The sequence below is a fragment of the Ambystoma mexicanum genome, chromosome 5q, assembly GCF_040938575.1.
Source record: "Ambystoma mexicanum isolate Mex_15411 chromosome 5q, UKY_AmexF1_1, whole genome shotgun sequence".
Classification (NCBI taxonomy): Eukaryota; Metazoa; Chordata; class Amphibia; order Caudata; family Ambystomatidae; genus Ambystoma; species Ambystoma mexicanum.
The window spans coordinates 977,185,151-977,209,473 of NC_090933.1; positions in this window are offsets into that span (position 1 = coordinate 977,185,151).

Below are 24,323 nucleotides of genomic sequence, written 5' to 3' on the forward strand. Positions count from 1 at the left end.
CACAGGACCAGAACATGTGAGCATGGTCCGCATCATTAGATCTGCATCTTTGACAGGGGTGGGTTTGGTCCCGGGCAAACTTCCCAATCGCATAGGGTGTGTAGTACAGGCGATTAAGGAACTTGTATTGAACACATCTTACTCTGGAGTTAAGAGAAACCTTGCGTGTATGCATGCACATTTTGGTCCACATATCATCCGTGATGTCTAATTCCAGATCGCAGCTCCAAGCATCTCGAACAGTGTGGGGGGGTTCAACAGCTTGCGCCATCAACATTTTATACAGGGACGATACAATGCCCTTACCGCCGGCGGAATTGGCAATGTAGCAGACCTCGGGGGACTCAGGGGGTTCGTCCGGATACGAAGGCCACATGTCTTGGACCGCCGCCCTAAGTCGGAAGTATTGCAGCAACTCCAACGAGGACTTGGAGTGCCCGGTCTCCAGGTATCAGGAGTGATGAATTTCCAATCGGGGAAGAGGTCGGAGAATGATCTGTATCCCAGGTCCGACCAGTGATGCATAAGGAGCCTATCCTGTCTGGGGGTGAGGCCGGGGAACGACCAGAGGGGAAGCCATTTGTAATACGGGGGGATCCAGAACCAGGCATCAGAATCTGCCACCACGCCCTTATGCTGGAGGCCACTGGGTCAGCAGGGGCCTCCGAGCCTTACGAGTGAAAAAGGGTCAAGGACATGACATTTACCTCCTCGGTCGCAAGGATTTCGAGCTTGACATGCGGGCGGGGGGTCCTGGTGGTGGTACCAATATGTAGCATGCTGAGCCTGAGCGGCGATCCAATACTGGGCAAGATCCGGCGCATTGAAGCCGCCCCTCTCATAAGGTAGGGTCATATTTTGCCACTTTCTGCGCATGGCACCAGAGTGCCACAAGAAACGGGCACATCCCGCGTGCAGGTCCGCAAAGTACTGTTTCCCGGGCCAAAGTGGGACGTTAGTAAATACGTATAGGAGCTTCGGGACTATAATTATTTTTATTAGGGACAGTCTCCCTGAAAGTGAGAGGGGGAGGTTCCGCCATCTTTCCATCTTGGCATTGGCGTATTGCGCGGCAGCCCCGTAGTTATCGGACAGTAAGGAGGATTTTGAGAGGGACACCTGAACCCCCAGATATTTGATGCCCTCAGGCGCCCATTTGAGAGGAAATTCGCATGCAGGTTGGGAAGTTGCGGGCGTGAGGGGAAAGATTTCTGACTTAGTGTAATTTATGGTGAAGCTCGAGAATGTGCCAATTTTGATAATTTCGCACATGATCGGGTCAAGGTGAACTGAGGGGTCTCTAATGTATAAAAGCATGTCATCGGCAAACAGTGATATAATTTCGGGGGTGTCCCGCAGGCGAATCCCTTAGCGCACATGGTTGTTTCGCACACTATCCGCCATGGGCTGAAAGGCCATCGCGAATAACAAGGGAGAAAACGGGCACCCCTGCCATGTCCCTCTGTGGAGGGAGAAGGGAGCCGACAGATGGGAGTTAACCAGGACCCTGGCCAAGGGGTCAGTGTATAATAGTTTGATGCAGGACATCTTGTATGGGCCGACCCCCATCTTCTCCAGCACCGCCCAAAGGCATTGCCACAAGACCATGTCGAACGCCTTTTGGGCATCAAGCGTCACAGCTACAGCGTTGGCTTGGGGGTCCATTCTAGAGATAACGTTAAACAGTCGCCGAATATTTAATGCCGTGGAACAGGCAGGGACAAAGCCGCTCTGGTCAGGATGAATCAGGTATTTCATGATGGGGAGGAACCTATTTGCTATAATTTTAGCAAAGAATTTTGGTGTCGGTGTTGATGAGGGACAGGGGTCTATAGGAGTCACATTCATCCAGGGGTTTACCCGGCTTGGGAAGCACAGTGATGACAGCCTCGCGGAGGGACCGGGGGAGGATAGAGATAGGGAGTGACTCCTCCCAAACCTCGTGAAGCAAGGAGGGCAACATGTTCCTGATAGAACTCAGCGGTTAGGCCGTCTGGGCCGGGGGCCTTACCCTTAGGGAGGGCCGAAATTACAGCGGTGATCTCTAGTTGTTCTTTGGTGGCTAAGGAAATAAGGGACATTGGGTTGCGGTCTAGGAGGTCGCCTAGGTCCTGCAGGCAATGCTCTGGCTGCCGGGCGTAAAGGGCGGCATAGAAATCTGCGAAGGTCCCAAGAATGGGGCGATCAGACCAATGCCTCATTCCATCTTTGTCAATGATACTATGGGCCTCATTACGACCCTGGCGGTAAGGGGTTTACGCCAGCGTTAGCTGCGCCGACCCCTTACCGCCAATTACGAGGTCCCTTAGTGCCATGGAGGTTTTAACACCCGCTTTTGGCGGGTGTTAAAATCCATGGCGCTAAGGGACCATGGAGTTAATTACGCCACCGTAATTTACGGTGGCGTACTTAACGCCTTCCCCACTCCCATTATGCCCTATGGGGCAAAAATGGGAATGGGGAAGGGTAAATGGGGATTGGGGACTTACCGCCCCGCCAAGGTCGGAATGGGGCGGTAAGTCCGCCAACCACCATGGCGTAAACGTAGTTTACGCCATGGTGGTAAAGTCACGGCCCAGGCGGTAACTTACCGCCTGGGTCGTAATGAGGCCCTATCAATCCGAGCCCTGCCTCCCTCGGCACGGGCAAGGCGGGCAAGGGTGTGGCCCGGCCTCTCTCCCTCACCATACCTCCGAGCCGCAACGGGTCGGGCAAGGTATTTTATCTCGCTGAGGGCAAAGGACTCGAACGCATCCAGTTCAGTTCTAATCTGTGCAAGCGTGGGTGGAGAGGGGGTGGTCGCATACTCACGCTCCAGCTCCTTGAGTCTGGACTCGGAACGGCGCAGAGAGTTTCTAATGTCCTTCAGGACCCCCGCCTCCCTAGAGATACACATGCCCCTGATGAAAACCTTAAAGGCCTCCCATCTCACCCCATATGTAGTGTCGTGGCGTTTGTTATTATCAAAAAATGAGGAGATATCTGCAAGGATGTCAGCCTTGAAGACAATATCGTGCAGTGCATCTGATTTAACTTGCCAGGTGGAGTGCTGGGGAAGGGCCGGGTGTAAGGCGATGTCTAGTGTGAGCGGGGAATGATCAGAAAATGTGCGTGGCAGGATCTGTGTGGTAAGCGTTTTTCCCATGAGCCCCGCAGAGAGAAGGAAAAGATCAATCCTGGAGTGGCTGTCATGGACAGAGGAATAAAATGTGAACTCTTTCGACGATGGGTGAAGTACTCTCCAGGCGTCTACCAGCCCAGAAGTGAGCATGTGTGCATGGAGGCGACGAGCGGCTCTGGACAGTGTTCTAGGTGCAGCACCGGATCTGTCCAAGTCGGTGTCAAGGATGAGAGTAATGTCCCCCCCCCCAGATAACAGGGACTCCAACATATCCTAAGAGAATGTCGAGGATGTGGTCAAAAAATTCAGGTGCATCAATGCATGGGGCATATGTGTTGACCAGGAGGCTTTCTGTATTAGCAAGGAAACAGTGGAGGATCACGTATGTACCCTGGTCATCAATGTGGCTGGCGCGAAGAGAAAGCTCCAAGGACTTGTGGATCAGGGTGAGGACCCCTCTGGACTGTGAGGAGAACGCTGTATAGTATTTGTTGGAGCCCCATGCAGGGGCAAAGGAGGACTAGAGATGAGCAAGAGCATGGGTTTCCTGCAAGAGAAGTACTTTGACCCCGTGCCTCTGGACATAGGCTGTGACCCAGCATGCCTTGGTGAAGTTGCTGAGCCCCCTAATATTCCAAGACATTAGCCTAATAGCCATTCAGTAGCCCTTTAGGGGGGATCCCAGTAATGTGTGACAGAGTATGTTGAACAAGTGCTGGCCACTAATACAGCGGCCCGTTGCATCGTACCAAAAGCTACCACTTCTTTACCAGTTTTGCCTAGTAACCCCGAACTACACCCACCCCCACCCTCACTGCCCCCCAAAACACAGCAGTGCCCAAAAGCCCATCCAAAATTCCAAGGCACTTGTGCCAAACCCAACGGGGCAAGACCAGCCCCCGCACCCAACAGGGGCGCAAGCAATGAACATAACCAGCCACACTCGGCGTTGCAACTGCAGCGGGGGTCGCTGCTGCCGTGGGCCCGATTGCGGCGGTTGAACGGAGGACTGCACAGAATATAGTGCAGCGGTAACCATAATAAATTGTAGTGGGAGCACCATGGTAGGGTATAGTAAGCAGAGGGTAAAGTAATAGAGGATCCCAGACAAGTTGCTGTGTCCAACAGATCACACACTAGTGACCCAATTTGCGTTTCATGAGACTTCACAGTAAGTTACGACAATCAATAAATGCACAAACGAAAGGATAAAGGAGATTACAAGGAAAATGCAGTGAGAAGCGTGGCAATGACACCATAAATTATTCAGGTAATGAGTGCAGGGCAGGGCGCCTCAACCCTCCTCCACCGGGTCGCTGCCGGACCAGGGACAGGAATATGAGATTCAATAAATTTCACTGTTTCCTCAGGGACCGTGAAAAAGTAGTTTATTACGATGGGTGAGCTTCAGCCTTGCAGGGAACAGCATAGCGTATTCCACTTTCCTTTCTCTAAGCAATTTCTTCACACCATTAAATTGTCTGCGCTCCATTTGGACATTGACCGAGAAGTCGGGGAAGATACGAATACTTTGAGACTCAAATTTCAGTTCCCCTTTTTCGCCGGCTAGACGTAGGATGTGGTCTCTATCCTGGAAGCTGAGAACCTTGGCTATAATTGGTCTAGGGAAGTCCCCCGGCTTGGGGCGCGGGGCAAGTGAGTGATGGGCACACTCAATGGTGAAGAACGGGGAGAGTTGGGGATCTCCCAGGAGGTCCTTCAGAAGGGTCTCAACAGCGAGTTCCATCTTGCCCTTGAGGGCCGCCTCCAGAACCCCCACAATGCGAATATTGTTCCTGCGGGATCTGGACTCTAAATCGTCGCACTTCGCTTTGACTTGTTTCATATCACACACCAGGTCAGAGACCGTGCCCTGGAGCACATGTACTTCATCCTCCGTGGCCCCAATCCTGGTCTCAGCCTCGACCAGCCTAGTGCTGTGTTGGTCCAGTTTGGTGTGTAGTGAGGCTACATTTGCGTTTATGTCATCTAATTTTTCGTGAAATGACGCAAAGTTTTTGGCCATGGATTCCATGAGTGTTGTGAGGTCAGGCTGTGGGGCACATGAGGATACATCTGGGTTGTCTTGTGGGAGGGCAGCCCCACCCTGATCCTGCTTAGCGAGTGATTTGGCAAACTTATCCATTGCTCCAGCCTTGTTAGCCCCATGAGCCTTGCCAGACATATTTGGAGGCACACTTAGAAGCGCAGTGCAGGTATTGCAGTAGGTTATCCCAGCAGGTATGCTCCAGGGCAGCAGGCCCACCGCGGGGGGCAGACAAAGCGTCCCAGGTGACAGTATATCCTAGGAAGAAAAGCGACAGGCGGCGCTCATCCCCAAGCCAGGTGAGTACAGGCAACCAGAGCCAGCAGTGCGGGGCAGCCCAGTCTGGGGACACCTAGCGAGCTCAGGACGCAGCAAGTAGTTGCACAGTGTGAGGAGAGGAGGGTGCTGAAGCACCCAGCGTCGCACCAGCGCAATGCAAATGGTCGGAGGTAAACCGGCTAGGGGCGCTGCAGGACCAGGGGGCCTCAAGGTGCTGGTGCAGCAGCAGTGGGCAGCGCAATTCCGGGTCGCAATTGAAGGGTTCCGGCAGTTAAATGCGTAGTCTAGGGAACCGCAGAGGCGGTCTGTAAGCGATATTCAATCAACACTACAGCTAAGTCAATGCCTAGTCTGGGATGCTGAGGAAAACCCTTATTAATGTATTTTTATGTCCAGTTCAGTACTCTGGATGACAACCCTTGTATAACACCCCCCTCTTAGAATCCCCCTGACCCCACTGAGCCAAGAAGTAGGTTTGTTTTGCAAATTAAAAGGTTTATTTGAAAATGTAAACAATATATATATATATACATATATATATCACACTTCTATAAATAAATTGATAATGGATATCACACTTGTGAATATGAGCAGTAATCAGCAAGAGGTAACTTATGAATAGGAACAGAAGAATAAGGTGGGAAAGAATGCTTTATATGGTTCAAGGAAACGCAATGATGAATGAAATGCAGTACAGAAAATAACTTGATATGGCTTCAACAACGACAATGTAATCACTTTTCCTTGACAATTCACTCCCCCCCCTATGCAATGTAAGAAATGGAAGGAGAGCACACAGTCTTCAAGAATCCCAACAAATCACACTTTATAATGCAATACACAGTTCCAGTTCCCCCAGCAAGCTTAGAGAAAACAGGTATGAGTTTTAAACACAGGCGAATTACTTCGAAATGTGGTGGCAATGGAGTGAAAATGCTAAAATTGATTTTAATTCCCTGCAGGATGTTCATGGTGAGAGAGAGATACTTTATATTAGTTCAGGCTCACTTAAGCAATGCTCTATGCGTAACTACCAGGTTGCAAACGGATTTTAACAAAGGAAAGAATGGAGCTGCTATTTTGACAAGTGGAGAAATTGAGCCAAAATGCAAATCGCGGTAAATTTTGCGAGTGCGTAAATCGCGACTGCGGAAAAGGTCGGTTCTATGTTCGTTGGAAAGCCTAGAATCACAGCTTTAAAATGAAAGTTAAACCACGTTCCTAGGACAAACGGTTCCGGAGATACAGACGATTTAATAAAGGTAGATTTTCGGATTTAAAGTAAACTCAAAATGGCAGGTGACAGCTTGCAGCTGCAGAATTGACAGGTGACAGTTGTGCAGCTTTAAAAATGACAGATGACACGATTTATAGGAGGCAGTTCTACTTAGGTTAAAATAGTTTGGATTAGATTATTTTAACTAAGAGATTGGGTTCTGCACAGTTCTGGTGGATACTCACTCCTAATTTTGAAATGAATGGGCCGCGTCACAGATCTGGTCAACACGTCCAGCGGCAGTTCTCTGTGCTCGGCGGGTCAATCAGGTTCTGCTCACAGCGATCCAGGTCTCTGGTTCTGCTCACAGCGGTCTGGGTCTGGTCTGCGGTTCCGGCAAAAGTTCTTGGCAGGGTTTTCAAACAGCTCACCCAGCTGTTAAATAGTTTGCAAATGATTTTAAGGATGCTGAGGCCTGCTGAGAAGAGTTCTCAGTTTGTGGGTTTAGGCCCTTGCTTTAAGTTCTGAAGTAAAGTTCTGGTCTTTGGAGATTGCTGGATGTGAAGTCTGGAGTCTCCCGGCAGAGCGTCCCACAGAAAATGGAATTCAATGTCTCTACCTGTCCCAGCAGTCTCTTTTTATGTGTTTTAAAAAGTGGGTGGAGAGGCTAGCATCACTAAGCCTGCCCCTCTCTTGATTTGATAGGTCAATAGATTCTTTGGTCCCTGATTTGGGAAGGGATAGTGTGTCAGAGTGATGTCATTTTTATGACCTGCAGAAATGACACTCCCCTGGTCAATGTGCACACAAATCTATTCCTGATCCAAATACATATTTCCCAGGTACACAGTTGTTTGACATCACATACACACATCATATATCACTAAAGATAGTCCCTGTCCCGACTCTGGCGTTTCTAGGAGCTTGCATTCAAAAATGGCAACTTATTTTCGATTTTAGTGGGTTTTGCAACATTGGTTTTTCATCAAAAATTATACAAAGGTACATTTCCCTTCCACATATATCCCAGTAACTTTCCATGTCTCTAGCTTAAATACATTGTCTACAATATTCATAATTAGCGGGGTTTTGCCCCAGAACATGGTACAAATTGGAGTTTGGACTCAAATCGTGAGGGCATTTTTCAAACTAAGACTCTCATAGTTGGACAATCCTGTCATTTGGTTACAATAAGTTATCACTGTTTCTATAAAATATATATTTGTTGCAATTCAACTCCCCAAAGTGTTTGGGTCCGCCTCCAGAAGTCTGGGTGGGTCAGTGATCACATGTCTCTCCTTGCTGGCAGAGGGCTGTTGACAGGAAACAGTCAAAATTAACATACCCCATTCAACAGAAAGAGCCTTTTGTGTGGGCTCCAGCAGGCTGCCTGGAAGTCTCTCCTCAATCAATCAACAGGGCCATGTGATATCCTGCCTCCTGGTGTGGGAATCTCTGAGGTGTTAAGGTTTCCCAGCCTCTTGGCCTCTGGGAACAGCAGGTGGCTAAGATTTTCAATTAACCAACATGCTTTGAAGTCCCTGTTGACTCAGTTCCCTTTGTCAGCCAGTTCTCCTGTCAGAGTTTAGACCGTAGCGCCACCTTGGGGAATTTGTCAGTACTGCATCCATTTTTGAGTTGTCTTGAATTTGACAGGAGATTTTAGCTATTGTTCTGATAGGCATCCTGACATTAGAGTGGTTATGTGGAACCCCCCCAAAAGAAGGTTCAGTCTTTAGAGTGGTCTTCTGCCAACTGCGCAGTTCTCCTGGATTCTGGCGTGAATGTGGGCGGCGATAGCTCATCGCCACATCCACCCAGTCTATTGATTTTGTTTGTCCTGGGATAGAATAATGGGCGGCGACAGCTCATCCCCACATCTACCCAGTCTATTGATTCAACATGGGTCAAAACCCTTCACAAACCCCCCCGCCCGACTACGCTTTGATTCAAGTCGAGGGGAAGTCGGGTGCAAAGGAGGTTTTGAGCCCTTGCGCTGGTATGTCCACATTATCTTCTTCCAATTCTGTAGATGGCACAGTTCAGCATCTTTTCCTCCACCCAGTTGGATCGATCGGTTCTCCTCGCCGGTCCTGATGGGAATATTGGGCGGTACGCCGGGCCCCTTGGGTCTCTGGTCCCAGTCCCCGGTCGTCCTCCTTGGTCAGTCTCCATGGTTTCCTCTCTCCTAGGATGATAAAGCAAAGCGGCAATACACATTCCTAGACATTTTTCCACCACTATTATTGGTGTGGCGAACATATACATTTTATGAATCAGAAGATATGAACATATACATTTTCTTTTTTAAATTAGGAGACAAGAACATATATATATACAAGAATCACAGAATTTTATATGCTATATGTGGAATATTTTAGGGTTGGAACTGAATTACTCTGGAGCGGCCCCCTCTGGGATTCCAGTGGATTCCTCCAGTGGTTGCAGAGTGTGCCTGGGATGGCAACACTTTAGCTGATTTATATGTACCCACTTTTCTTCCCCTTCCGCCAGACTACCTTTGGGGATGCGGATCTTATACGCTACAGGGGAGATCTTGTCTATAATTTCAAACGGTCCCTTCCATGTAGGCAAAAGGTTTTGCTGTTTGGCCTGGTTCCTTTGGAAATTGTATAGATAGACCCGGTCCCCCACAGTATATTCCTTCCTGGTGGTCTTTAGGTCGTAGTGGGTTTTCATGCTATCAGCTGATCTTTCTAGATTCCGCTGAGCATAGGCAAAAGCATGTTGGAGGTGTTTCCTTACATTTTCCACATACTCATGAGTTGTGGAGGCATTTATCAGTGTCTGCTCCTGGGTCCTGTAGAGCAAATGCTGAGGAAGCACCATCTTGCGTCCAGTCATCAACTCAAATGGTGACATTTTAGTTGCAGATGAAGGGGTAGATCTGATGGCCATTAGGACCAGAGGTAATCGGATATCCCAACTTGGCCAAGAATCTGCTTCACTGGTGATGTGGCTACCCCTGTCTGACTCAATTCAATTGAGGTAGACCAAAATGGGAAAAGATGTGGTTAATCATCAGGGCAGCTGCTGTTTCTGCCTTGCAGTTTGGGGCCGGGAGACATTCCACCCACTTGGCAAACAAGCATGTAACGGTCAACATGTACTTGTTTCCTCTAGACGAGCGAATTACAGGGCCTACAAAGTCGATTTGCAAATCTGACCATTGCAGTGTCATCCTCCTCTTTTGGAGAGGTACACGGTGCGTGAGGGATGATGGCTGAAATTGTGGACACACAAGACACCCCTTCAGGTATTGGTCGAGGTCCTGCCCCATGTGTGGCCAGTATGCAACCTCTCTTAAGATTTCCAGTGTTGTATGAAACCCCCGATGACCGGCCGTGGCCACATCATGGGCGTGACTTAACATCAGGCTTCGGAATGAGGTAGGAACCACCCACTGATCATGGCCAGCTTGGGATTTCCTTACCAACAAACCGTCTTGGATTCGGAACATCTTTGGACATTTCATCAACATTCTTAGGTCCTCTTTCCCAATGTAATCGGTATCCGTCAGGGGGAAGTTCTCAGGGTCCTCAATGTGTTGGTAAAACTTACCAATAATTGGATCCCCCTTCTGAGCTGTAATTAAATCAGCATCAGGGGTCTCCTTACTTCATTGTGCAGTTGAAAGATCATTGTGAGCATTTGTCTGGGACCTAGTGATAGCAGTGACCTGGATTTCCCCCAACAGGGACTCTATTTCTATTAGATCCCCTTGGATGGCCCCGGTTTTGGCCAGCTGATCAGCTAAGTCATTTCCCGTTTTGTCTGGTCCCTCTACCTTGGAATGACCCTTGATCTTTTTCCAGTAGATGGTCATCCCATTCGATGTGACCAGATCATCAATATTTTGGTCTAGCTTCCCATGTTTCAGGGGTTTGTTATTAGCACATAACATGCCTCTGGTTTTCCAGTTGACCAGGTGCTCCACAAACCCGTTCCGTACATAATCCGAATCTGTGATTATGACCAGTTTGTGGAGTTGATGCTGGACAGCAGTGAGGATGGCCTGATGCACAGCCATCAATTCTGCCACCTGACTAATTCGGGGACCAATTTTGTATCCAGCGTAGGGTTCTGGAAACTCCTTCATCCATGCATTCCCTACGCCGGCCACCAGTTCTTTCTCCCCGTTGTTGCCAACATGGTAAGAGCATCCATCCACATAGACAGTGGGCATTCCCTCACACTTGTCTTCTTCAAAGACTTTATGTGGAGAATTAAGGTATGCCTCCATGTTGGTTTATAGTGATAATACCAAAATACAAAATCTCGAAAAAAAAAATCTCGAGTTCAAAATCTCGAAAAAAAAAATCTCTAATTTTTTTTTTAATACGTTTTTATCTCGAAATGGGGGGTTCCACCCCCAACCCCCCTTTTTTCTATTTTTTTTTTTTTTTAACCCTTTTTTTTACTTACCTGACCCCAAAAACACATATAACTAAATAAATAAATAATTCGATATTTTTGTTTTTCGAGATTTTGGATTCGATATTTTTGCAGTTCGAGATTTTGTTTTCGGTTTTTTGACTGACCACCCTCCATGTTGTCCTTGATTTTTAGACTTTCGTCCTCGAGACAGTTTTCTCGGGCACAATCATGTAAGTCAGCCAGACCTTGCGCGAGGGGACTCTTCTTGTTTTGGCCATATCTGACCTCCACAGGAAAGCCTTGCATTGACAGAATCCAGGAAGTAATTCGGGAATTACTCACATTTCCTGCCCGGATTCTGTCACTTTGGAGCTATTGCAGAGGCTGGTGTGGAGTCTCCACTATGACGTGTTCCCCCTGGATAAACGGGCGGTAATTCTTCAATGCCCACACCGTTGCCAGGAGTGCCTTCTCACAATCGTTGAATTTTTCCTCCACAGAGGATAAAGTTTTGCTCGCATAGGAGATTACTTTATTGACCTTGTCATGCTTTTGGTATAATACTGCCGTCAAGCACGTATTAGAGAACCCTGTCTCCAGGAAGAACTCCTTGTTTCTGACAGGGTAATCTAGGCAAGGCGCTTGTGAGAGGCTTCTTTTGAGTTGTCTTACTGCCTCGGATTGTTCTGGTCCCCATTCCCACTTGACCCCCCCTTCAAGAGATGAATAAGGGGTCTAGTGATCTCTGCGTAGCCTTCAATGAACTTTCTGCTGTAATTAGTCAGTCCAAGGAGGCTCCTTAGTTCCCGCAGATTTGTGGGATCCTTCAGTTTCTGAAGTGCTTCCACTTTCTTTTCGTGGGGACAGAGACCCTGAGGAGTAATCTCATGCCCCAAGAAATTAACACGGGTTCTACACCACTGTGCTTTCTGAAAGGAAAGTTTTGCTCCGGCGGCCCTCAACTGAGTCAGAACATAACGGATCTCCGCTATGTGTTCTTCCACAGATGAACTTTTGATGAGGACATCATCTACATAAGCCAGGTTACCCCTCGCACCCAGGTCGGGCATGGCCTTATGTAGTAAAATGTTGAATTCATTGCCGGAGTTGAGGTATCCGAAGGGAGTCCGGGTCCATGTGTACTGCTGGCCCACAAAGGTAAAAGCCAGTTTGTATTGGTCCTCCCTACTGACAGGCACGGTCCAGTATCCATTGGTCAGGTCTATTGCTGTGAATACCTGTGACCCCTGAATCTGGGCCAGCCCTTGGTCAATGTAGGGTAGAGGCCATCGGGAAGTATGGACCCGTTTGTTGAGCTCCCTAAGGTCGGCACAGAGTCTCCACTGGCCGTTTGGCTTCAATATTCCCAGCACCGTATTATTGAAAGTGCTGTGGACTGGACGGATTATTCCCCGGGACTCAAGGTTCTTAATTATTTCAGTAAGGGACTCAATGGATGCGAGAGGCAAACGATATTGCTTCACAAACACTGGAGTCATTCCAGGGTCCGTGGGAATTGTTGTGGTGTGGATGTCGGTGCGACCACAGTCATATGAGTCTACCGCAAAGAGATCTTGAAAATCCAAGAAAACTTGTTTCAACTTTTGCTTCTGTTCTAGAGTCACACAGGCATCAGCTAGGTTGACTCACTCTTCCACCATCTGCCTGAAGCCTGGAAAGACTTCTGGTTTGGCTATCTCAGCGGCCTCCTCCAGCTGGGTGGAGAAGTCCCTGGTCAGAGTGCTGATTTGGACTGGCGGCTTCAGGTGGGGAACGCAGCCCTCATGGACCTGGAAAACCACCTCATCCCTTCTGAAGTCACAAGTCACATCTTCCTTACCATAAGGGCAAGAAGTGTACACCAGGAGGTTCCCCCCATGCCGGATGAAAATCCTGTCTGGTGTTGTATTGTCATCACTGTCACTGTCAAAACAGTCCTTGGGGATCGGTCCTAACAGTTCATTTCCTAAATCAATGGAAAAATGTCGGTCATCAACCGCCATTCCAATAATGGTGCCTGCGGCTAGAGTAATACTCTTTAAGTCACTGTTATCCACCTCTATTGGAATGGTGTCATGTTCTATGTTGACTAATGGAGTTGGGTTTACCCCCAACCCTTGCTGTTGGAGAGAAGCATTTAGATGAATATAAGAATCATGGTTTTTCAATTTTTGTCCTCTTTTAACTTTCACAACCAGGGAGAATTGTCGGGTCCTTTCTGGGATGGTGACTTCCTCTTTAATCTGAATTTCAACTGAATAAGGTAGCAATTGAGTTGACCTAAATGCTTTTTCTTGATCATCAAAACCCATGGGATTATCCGCTAATCGGGACCAAGCTTTGAAGTTTATTAGGTCCAAACTAATGGCGGAGCGATTGAGAATGTCACTGCCTAAGTAAAAGGCGGCAGTGACGTCTCGCACGACCCGACAATTATTGACTATGCTCTTGTTGCCAATGGAGATTTTGAGCATACACCTGCTTGGCAGGATATGTTTTGAATTGGGTGCTTCTAGGTCCATTTCCCATTTGCCTATCAGTTTGAATGTGGGAATGGTTGGATCTTTTGGGAGTTGGCGAAACATGGCTTCGCTGATGAAGCTCTTACCGTTGTTCACACACACTCGGGCGAGAACAGAGTCCTTCCCCTCATTTAACTGAACAGGGATGAACAACTGCTCTCCAATTTGCTGAATATCAGCCAGGCTCTGAGCTGATTTCACCTCTTTCTGGACTATAGGAGTGGGAGTGTCTGATTGTGGATTGGTAAAGAATTTTAGAGTGTTTCCTTCCAGTGTGGAATAGCACCTTAAATTGGAAGGAAGGTTGATTTTCAGAAATAGAGAGGACCCCCCATCACCAGTCTGTTGTCCTACTGCTATTACTGTCACGTCTGGAATCTGGCTGTTCTGGAAGTGAAATTCTACTTGTTCAGATTTTTGTTTAACCATGTGGCAGGTGCCATTTAAACTAACATGGTTGACACTCTGTTTTAATTTTATTGGTCGGCTAGTCTGGGTCCAGAGGACCTTGTTTACACAATCTATTAGGGGTGACAACCTTCTCAGGAGGTCGTTCCCTAGTAAACAAGGGGTGCCCTCTGGAGTCACTACTATGACCGGGTGTTTCACCTTGTGTCGCTCAATTTTGATGTCCAGATCTGCAGTCCCCTCGACAGGAATTTCCTTCCCGTCAAAGTTCTGCAGTTGTCCAGGAAGAGAGGTGAGAGGAATACAGTAATTCTCCCTCCTTCCTGCATTTAGTTCATCAAAGGCCGTTTTTGGACAGAAGGGCAGCTTGGGATCCAGTGTCCACCAGTGCTGAAATTGTACCCTGCCCCTGTACTTGTACTGGGGCATAAAATCTTCCCTCCTTCTCCTCAAGGGGGCACAGATAATGCACATTTTTGGACAACTGGTGGGCTAACTTTCTGGTTTTGGACATTGCTAGCGAAGAGATTTGGGCAGAATTCTGTGAAGAGTCTGGGGAATCTGAAAGAAAAAGTTGGCAACTGGAGATCAGAGCCATTGTGGGTTCCCCTGGTTCCGGTTCTGGGCCGCCCCCCCCTTTTTGGAGGCAGTCACCAGGATGGGTTTGAACCAGGGGATTTTGGTATTGTCGGTTCTGGGGTGAGATGATGGGCGGCGGTAGCTCAGTCTCCACATCTCCCCAGTCTGAATTGGCATCCCCTAGACCCATTTTTCCTTGGGAGGAGTTCCCCCATCTCTGAAGGAGAAGATCCTTTTCCCAGGATCTTCTGAGGATCCCTCTTCCTCAAATTAGAAGACCTGTACCTCCTCCACAAAGTGGGTCTGTTTGGGTCCTTTGTTTATCCTACCCCCCCCTGCTCCTTCGGTGGCAGACTTTCAGGGGCAGGAGATTTTGTTTCCAGTTCCTGGTTTTCCAGGGGCTGTTTACAAGTTGTGAAGGAAGCTTCCTCCAAGGCTTTACACCCCCTTCCCATTGTGCCTCCTCCATGGGAACAGGTGGGTTATCAGTGTGCTGCCCCCGTCATTGTTCTGGAGCACCAGGTCCAGAGTTTGGGGCATTCTGCAGTGGCATGCTCATCTGAGGGTTCTGTTGAGCCCTCAGTATGTGACCCAGATACCGTGCCATATTTTGGACCTGGCGCTCAAGTTGTGAAACCCGCTCAGGCTGATACGGGGCTCTATTTTCTCCCCTGGGCTGATCCCGGGAAGGGTAGCTATCCCTTCTCTGGTAGTACCCCTGGTTCGGAAGATTTTGGTACCCCTCCACCCTTGGCCTCCCCTCTCCCGGATTAGGTTGTCTGTGCTCAGGGAATTGGAGAAAGAAGGATGGATGATTTTGGGGCTGGAAATTGGTTGGATACCTGGGGAAAAAGTTCTGCCCAGGATTTGGTGAATTTCTGCCCTCCTGGGGGAAGTTAGGAGGGAAGTTCCCCGGGTCAGGTGCTTGGCTGGATCCTCCCCCTTGGGCTGGAGGAGTCCACACATAACCCAGGATTGGTCGGTTTCCCTTGTAGCAGGGACTTACATAGTCAGAGGAGCGGGGGACCCCATTTGTGGGACTACCTCCTCGACTCCCTGTCTGTGACTGACCCGAGGGCCTTCTGGGCTGTGAATTATTTGGTGCAGGCAGGTTTTTAGCCCCCCCCATCTCCAAATCTAAAACAGGGGCAACCTTTACCTCTGCCACCTTGGCAGCAGCAGGGGTGCTGTTGGTTTTGGGGTTTTTCGGCGCATTATTTTTATTTTCGATGGGCTTCTGCACCTCATAGATCCGGGTAGCCTGTTCAATGACCCAGTCTAAAGATCTTTTCTCATGTAAATCTCTCACGAGCTGGGTCATTATGTATTTGGGTAAGACATGGAAAAACGTATTGATAAATTCTCTGCTATCCGTGCGCACCCTTCTGGTGGTCTGCGCAAAAGCACGCTTTAATTCTTGCACAAACTCTTGTGGGGCCTGATCCTCCCCACATTGCAAATTGTAGGCTGCCTTGCGAGCCTCTTGAGGATTTCTGTGGACAGAAAAATGTTTCAAGATGGCCGCCCTGTATGTGGACCACCTTGAATGGTTTTGATCCTCCAGCCCTGCAAAGAAACTGGAGTATTCTGGTGAGAAGGTCCATTTGACGTACGGGATGCAGCTACTGCTGTCCTTCAAATGGAAAGACTCCATCATTTGCTCATAGAGCTCCAAGTGTTCCCAAACAGAATACTTGGCGTTCTTATGATAAGGCGTGATGACACTCCTTATTGCCTTTATTTGTTTCAATGGGTCCTTAAGCAAGGCCCTTTTTGCCTTATTGGCCTTTTTGGTTCGGGTAACCCTGGTCCATTCATCCTCTGACTCAGAAGAACTGCTCCCAGAGGTGCCCGTCTGATCTTCCAGGTTTTCCCGGGTTCTGCGAGCCTGGGAATGGCTGGCAGAATGTGGGTACCTGGTCTCCTGTGTCCTGTAATGCTCAGAGGAGTCTTCAGACCCCTCCTTGCTGCCAGGATTTGATGGGTACCCCCCCCCACTGACCTAACTGGGCAGAGGTTTTCAGGATGCCCTTAATGGGCCTACTCTCCTGGGGTTCCCCACTAAATTGCACTGTGGTTGGGTGCCCATACCCAGATGCCCGCCCATCCATTCCAGGGAGGTACTGGCCTATGAGCCCCATACTTCTAGCTGGATAGTAATCTGCCATCCCCGTGGCCCTGGGTTCATGTGCGCGAGGGGACATGGGGGTGGCAGAGTCCAGGCACTGGGAGAGATGAAGGCCTCTGGTACCAGGGCTCCTGAGTTTATGCTCAGGCGTTTCCCTCTCCCAGCGAACCTCGTCTCTATCAGCCCCTGCTCCCTGTTGCAATGCAAGAGCCTGCAATTTCAGTTCCTCAGTTAAGGCCTTACTAGACTCTATCAGTCTCTCCTGCATGGCTTCCTGTTGCTGGAGCCTATCATTGTGCTGACAGAGAGCCTCATTTTCTCTCTGTGCCTCCTGATTGGTCCTGGAGTACTGGGCCAGTCTCTGCTGCAGGAGGGTTACCTCCTGAGTCCCATCCCTACTGGCCTGCTCCTTTCTTGCCAGAGCCTCCTCCACCCTCCTGGTGTAATCTAGCAAGCCCTGATGCTCTTTTTGGAGGTCACCCAGCCCCTGGAGGGCCAAGTGATTTTCTTCAATTTTTCTTTTTAAATGGCAGACTTCCTGGCCTAAGGTATCCCTTTCCTGACCAAGAGCCTGCATGTGTGACGTCAGGTCGTCCCTCTGCCTTTGAAAGGCACCAGCTTTCTGGTGTTCTTCACCAAACTCTGCCTGGGTATCCAGGTCTTTCAAAATCAATGTATTGCTTTCCTCTTTCTCTCTGCCTAGTTGGATTTGCAGGGTGGCTACCTGCTCTGTGCATGCCCTGTTGAAATTGATCTGTTGCTCCAGCTTTTTCTGGCTCTGCAGTAAGGAGTCCAAACTGTCTTGGTGCTCCTTCTGCAAAGCCAGAATTCTGGTATCCTGGTCTGTCTTTTCCTGTTGCAGTATATCCATGTCCTCTTTTATTTTAATGATATACTGCCTACTATCATTTTCTGACTCCTGGCTCCTCTGCAGCCTCTGCTCAGAAGAGACCAGGTCGGATTGGGCCTTTTCTAACGCCATCTGTTGCCTATTTGCCAGATCTTGGCCTTCAGCACATTTGTCCTGCATGGCTCCCATATATAGATACAAATATTCTGCTATCCTGGCAATCTTATTGTGTTCATCTTTGGCCTTAGAAGCCATATATAATTCACTCAGGGCCACATGTTATGGACCCTGATCTCTACATTTATCTGACCCTGTTTCAGTGACCTGTTGCGCGATTGCCTGCAACCAGACCGTTTGGTCCTGATGAGTTCACTCACCTCTCACAAATAGCTTATGTAAGAAGTGCTCTCTGGCTATTTTCATATCTACCAAGGTCGTCATTCTGGAATTTGAGTTCCTTCCTGACTTGCAGAAGTTTGTATTTTATTTTGCAAAACAGACCGTTTCCTTAGAGCGTTCCTTTGAGGAATGCTTTCACAGTGTAAAACAGCATGGTGATCTAACCGGATATGTGTATCTGGTCAGTTGGCACACTGTATTAATCTGCACAAGTGGTAAGTCTAACCCAGAATATCCCGGCTCCGAGCCCCCACTTTGTAAGCGATATTCAATCAACACTACAGCTAAGTCAATGCCTAGTCTGGGATGCTGAGGAAAACCCTTATTGATGTATTTTTATGTCCAGTTCAGTACTCTGGATGACAACCCTTGTATAACACCCCCCTATTAGAATCCCCCTGGCCCCACTGAGCCAAGAAGTAGGTTTGTTTTGCAAATGAAAAGGTTTATTTGAAAATGTAAACAATATATATATATATATATATATATATATATATATATATCACACTTCTATAAATAAATTGATAATGGATATTACACTTGTGAATATGAGCAGTAATCAGCAAGAGGTAACTTATGAATAGGAACAGAAGAATAAGGGAGAAAGAATGCTTTATATGTTTCAAGGAAACGCAATGATGAATGAAATGCAGTACAGAAAATAACTTGATATGGCTTCAACAAACGACAATGTAATCACTTTTCCTTGACAATTCACTCCCCCCCCTATGCAATGTAAGAAATGGAAGGAGAATCCCAACAAATCACACTTTATAATGCAATACACAGTTCAGGTTCCCCCAGCAAGCTTAGAGAAAACAGGTATGAGTTTTAAACACAGGCGAATTACTTTGAAATGTGGTGGCAATGGAGTGAAAATGCTAACATTGATTTTAATTCCCTGCAGGAGGTTCAGGGTGAGGGAGAGATACTTTATATTAGTTCAGGCTCACTTTAGCAATGCTCTATGCGTAACTACCAGGTTGCAAACAGATTTTAACAAAGGAAAGAATGGAGCTGCTATTTTGACAAGTGGAGAAATTGAGCCAAATCGCAGTAAATTTTGCGAGTGCGTAAATCGCGATTGCGGAAAAAGTATAGGGAGTAGGAAGTCCATTCTAGGTTTGTTGGAAAGCCTAGCATCACAGCTTTAAAATGAAAAACGGTTCCGGCGATACAGACGATTTAATAAAGGTAGATTTTCGGATTTAAAGTAAACTCAAAATGACAGGTGACAGCTTGCAGCTGCAGAATTGACAGGTGACATGATTTCTAGGAGGCAGTTCTACTTAGGTTAAAATAGTTTGGATTAGATTATTTTAACTAAGAGATTGGGTTCTGCACAGTTCTGGCGGATACTCACTCCTAATTTTGAAATGAATGGGCTTCGTCACGGATCTGGTCAACACGTCCAGCGGCGGTTCTCTCTGCTCGGTGGGTCAATCAGGCACCGGTTCTGCTCACAGCGATCCAGATCTCTGGTTCTGCTCACAGCGGTCTGGGTCTGGTCTGCGGTTCCGGCAAAAGTTCTTGGCAGGGAATTCAAACAGCTGTTGAATAGTTTGCAAATGATTTTAAGGATGCTGAGGCCTGCTGAGAAGAGTTCTCAGTTTGTGGGTTTAGGCCCTTGCTTTAAGTTCTGAAGTAAAGGTCTGGTCTTTGGAGATTGCTGGATGTGAAGTCTGGAGTCTCCCGGCAGAGCGTCCCGCAGAAAATGGAATTCAATGTCTCTACCTGTCCCAGCAGTCTCTTTTTATGTGTTTTAAAAAGTGGATGGAGAGGCTAGCATCACTAAGCCTGCCCCTCTCTTGATTTGATAAGTCAATAGATTCTTTGGTCCCTGATTTGGGAAGGGATAGTGTGTCAGAGTGATGTCATTTTTATGACCTGCAGAAATGACACTCCCCTGGTCAATGTGCACACAAATCTATTCCTGATCCAAATTCATATTTCCCAGGTACACAGGTGTTTGACATCACATACACACATCATATATTACTAAAGATAGTCCCTGTCCCCACTCTGGTTTTTCTAGGAGCTTGCATTCAAAAATGGCAACTTATTTTCGATTTTAGTGGGTTTTGCAACATTGGTTTTTCATCAAAAATTATACAAAGGTACATTTCCCTTCCACATATATCCCAGTAACTTTTCATGTCTCTAGCTTAAATACATTGTCTACAATATTCATAATTAGCGGGGTTTTGCCGCAGAACATGGTACAAATTGGAGTTTGGACTCAAATCGTGAGGGCATTTTTCAAACTAAGACTCTCAAAGTTGGACATTCCTGTCATTTGGTTACAATAAGTTATCACTGTTTCTATAAAATATATATTTGTTGCAATTCAGCTCCCCAAAGTGTTTGGGTCCGCCTCCAGAAGTATGGGTGTGTCAGTGGTCACATGTCTCTCCTTGCTGGCAGAGGGCTGTTGACAGGAAACACTCAAAATTAACATACCCCATTCAACAGAAAGAGCCTTTTGTGTGTGTTCCAGCAGGCTGCCTGGAAGTCTCTCCTCAATCAATCAACAGGGCCATGTGATATCCTGCCTCCTGGTGTTGCAATCTCTGAGGTGTTAAGGTTTCCCAGCCTCTTGGCCTCTGGGAACAGCAGGTGGCTAAGATTTTCAATTAACCAACATGCTTTGAAGTCCCTGTTGACTCAGGCCCCTTTGTCAGCCAGTTCTCCTGTCAGAGTTTAGACCGCTAGTACCACCTTGGGGAATTTGTCGGTACTGCATCCATTTTTGAGTTGTCTTGAATTTGACAGGAGATTTTTGCTATTGTTCTGATAGGCATCCTGACATTAGAGTGGTTATGTGGAACCCCCCCACAAGAAGGTTCAATCTTTAGAGTGTTCTTGTGCCAACTGCGCAGTTCTCCTGGATTCTGGCGTGAATGTGGGCGGCGATAGCTCATCCCCACATCCCCCCAGTCTATTGATTTAGTTTGTCCTGGGATAGAATAATGGGCGGCGACAGCTCATCCCCACATCTACCCAGTCTATTGATTCAACATGGGTCAAAACCCTTCACAGTCAGGCCGTGGATCAGGTGAAGAAAAATAAATGGAAGCCCACAGGAGAGGAGCAGCACAACCCCGGACCGCCAGGGGGGGTGCCAAGTCACATTAGCGTAGTTGCTTATGGGCCTGTAGGCCTGCGGCCACCTAACACGACAGGAGTCCACTGCGTCTGCAGATATGGATTATTTGGAGAGCATGGCCCGTAGTTCCCCCGGGGTACAGTAAACGTGAGCCCCAGGCCCCCAACCCCTCACCTGCAGATGAAATGTCCAGGTCACCGCCTCCGCAGGGGTCCCAGCCGACCCCAGCCGCCAGGTGCCAGGGCGCGGAATATGTAGGCGGGCGTGAGCTCAGGCGGTGTGCAGGTCAGCACTGCGTCCCCAGCCTGAAGGGGCAGGTGGGGGGCAGGGCGCAGCCGGAAGGGCCACATCGCTCCAGGGCAGAAGGACCAGCAAGCAGCCCCCCCGGGGGCGCGGAATCCAGCGAAGAGATGCGGGGGCAGGGCACAGTTGGAAGGGCCACGTCGCTCCAGGGGGAGAAGGACCAGCAAGCAGCCCCTCCAGGGGCACGGAATCCAGCGGAGAGATCGCCCGGAGAATCAGGCACAGAGACAGGAGTGCAGGGGGCGCTCCAGCAGCCCCCGCGGTGTGGCGTGCAAGGATCCGGTGGTCACGGGAGGCGCTGCCAGCCTCAAATCAGCACCCCTCCAGGGGGAGGCCGGAGAGGACGGGCCTGCGGGCCAGCGGCCGGCAGCGGTTCACCCAGCCGCAAGGAGAGCCGGGGCGAGGAGGAGGCGTCGGCCCAGAGACACGCCAAGGACAGGCCGCGCTGCTGGCCAAGTAGAGCGGAGAGTGGGCCCGGCGCTCCGGATAGCAGGGCACAGCGCCGCTGGGGGACAGCAGCCCACCGGATAGTAGCGCAAGACGGCAGACCCTCGGGCCGGTGGGACTCAGGGGGAAGACCCTGCAGCAGTCGCTTGCAGCCGAGCGGGACTCAGTTGTCGGGCGGCGGGCTCCAAAGAAGAAGGGGTTTCTCACAGCACCAAGCTTCCGATTTTCTCCAAAACCCGGATCAGTCTGCTGGGCAAGTGTTGTCAAACACAATACGCTCTGTCACAGCGAAGGATGAAGGAGGAACCCGCTGATTCTGGCAGATTTTCAGCCGTCGGGTCACGGAGCTAAGAAGCTAGGCAGCCATCTTGCCGGCTGCTCAACAGCGTCCCCCCGAGCATCTGAATTTTGGACTTCCCCATATAAGAAGCAAGCTGGAACCTCGATACCAGTCTTTCATCATCCACGACTGTAGCATTCCAGTTGCTGAAAAAATAAAGTCCCTAGGGTCCTACTTGAACTCCTCTTTTGGGGCAGATGCTTATTCCAGCCAGATCACTAGATCCTGGTCTTACCATCTCCATCTACTCAGGACTATCTGCTTGTTACTATTAGAGACTAACTGTGCCTCTCTAGCTTGTGCTACTTATCTATCACACATAGATTACTGCAATGCCCTGCTACTAGGCACAAACAGGAAATGGTTGGCTAAATTGCAAATTGTCCAGAATTATGCTGTGCGGATTGTTCAAGGAAAACCCAGGAAATATCACATTTCTATTAGCTGACAATCTCTACACTGCCTGCCAGTCCTTACGCGTATACAATTAAAAGCAGCCATGCCTGTTCACAAATGCTTATAAGGACACGCAACAGTCTACCTCAACACTATGGTGGCCCCACCATCTTCCTGTAAGAGCTCTTCGCTCCTCGAATCAGACCTTTGTGACCCAACCTAATTTTAAAAGAGTAAATGGTTTTAGGAAAGCTTTCCCAGTCACGTTAGATCGTCTCTGGAACTCATAACCTTTGGCCTTGAGACTCGAAACAAACAGTGTCAGGTTTCGTTGACAATTGCAAACATTTATTCCTCGCTCTGGCAGCATAACCTGATTCGTCCTGTCATTTTGTTTGTGTTATTGTGCTAATGTATTCGCTCAGCGATCCGATGTCTGTGGGCTTTCGGAGCATTATAAGCAAATACATTAAAAAAAATTATAATAAAATTGGGAGCTGTAAATGGCAGGACTTCCAACTCTTGTCAAGTTACGTCCAGACTCAACTTCCTTTATTTCCCTCTGGGTCTGGTGAAACCGAGATTTCCTTGACCCCTAGTGCCTGAGCTTATTCGCCTTGAACACTTTCTCACTTAACCTCCAATGAGTCCCCAAACAGTTTTTAGCCTTCTAAGGGAGAGTTTAAGGGCAGTAGATTTCTAAGAGCCTTCCTATCTCCAATCGCTGATGTCTATGTGACATCTAGCCTAGATGCCAGCCCCATCGCCATGGCCATTGCCCTGATGCCAGAATAAAAAAGGTGAGGCATGAACATTATCTGTTTCTGCATGTCTGTGGTTATGCACAATCTGACCCGTTCTTCTAGTGCATTTCTTAGCTTCTTGAATCCAAACAAAATGTTCTCTGCAGTAAAAGACCCCTAAGTGTAGGCTTGTAGGGCCAGATGGGACCAAGAGTAGGAACTTTTTCGAAACCCATGTCCACTTTTCTGTAACTGGAGTCCCTTAGAGCAGACTCCTCTGCTGACATGGAGAACCAACCCACCAGACTAGCCAGAATGTCATTAATCTTAACAGATTGATGTCAACGTGGCTTTCTTTGATCTTCAAGAGTACATTGTTGGCAAGGATAAAGGTTTGAGGTCCTTCTATTCCAGAAGAATCTTGACTTTGTTATCCGACATCATGGTAGGCCCTCTTTCTCTCCGTCCAGATATTTTCCTGCGGCTTCATCTTCTTCATCTTAAAAAGAAGGGGAGCTATAGAAGAAGAAGCAGCCCAGCTTGAGGAAGAAGTTGATGAGTGGGGAAAGATTGCTGGATGAATGCTTGATCTTGTGAGCCCTGTTTAACCTTTTTCTGGTCATGCTCAGTTTGCTTTTTGAAAGAGGCTTCAGCCTCTCCGTCTTCCAAATGTCTTTGATTCTCCTTATGCTTAGGCATATTGTCAATCCAAAAATATGTGGTTCTGCCATTAGGGACTGTTGCTTTGTGACCTCCTTGGATGCTGGCAGTATCATTTCCTTTTTGATGCATCTGAGCTGTGTGTGTACCGCCTACAACAGATGACCCTTCCCTGGCATCAACTTACGATACAATTGTTCATGCATTCCCATGCCTTCCCTGCAAGATGTCCTCCAGGAAACACGCTCCTTACCAGTCCTCTGGGTCCCGGTTCTCACCAACTCCAGGAGAGATGAGCCGCAGAAGCTGCCTTTCCTCCATGCACGTCACCTTTCCTCCATGTCTTCTGGCCAATGTACTGCCATTTCCAATGCCCGGCAG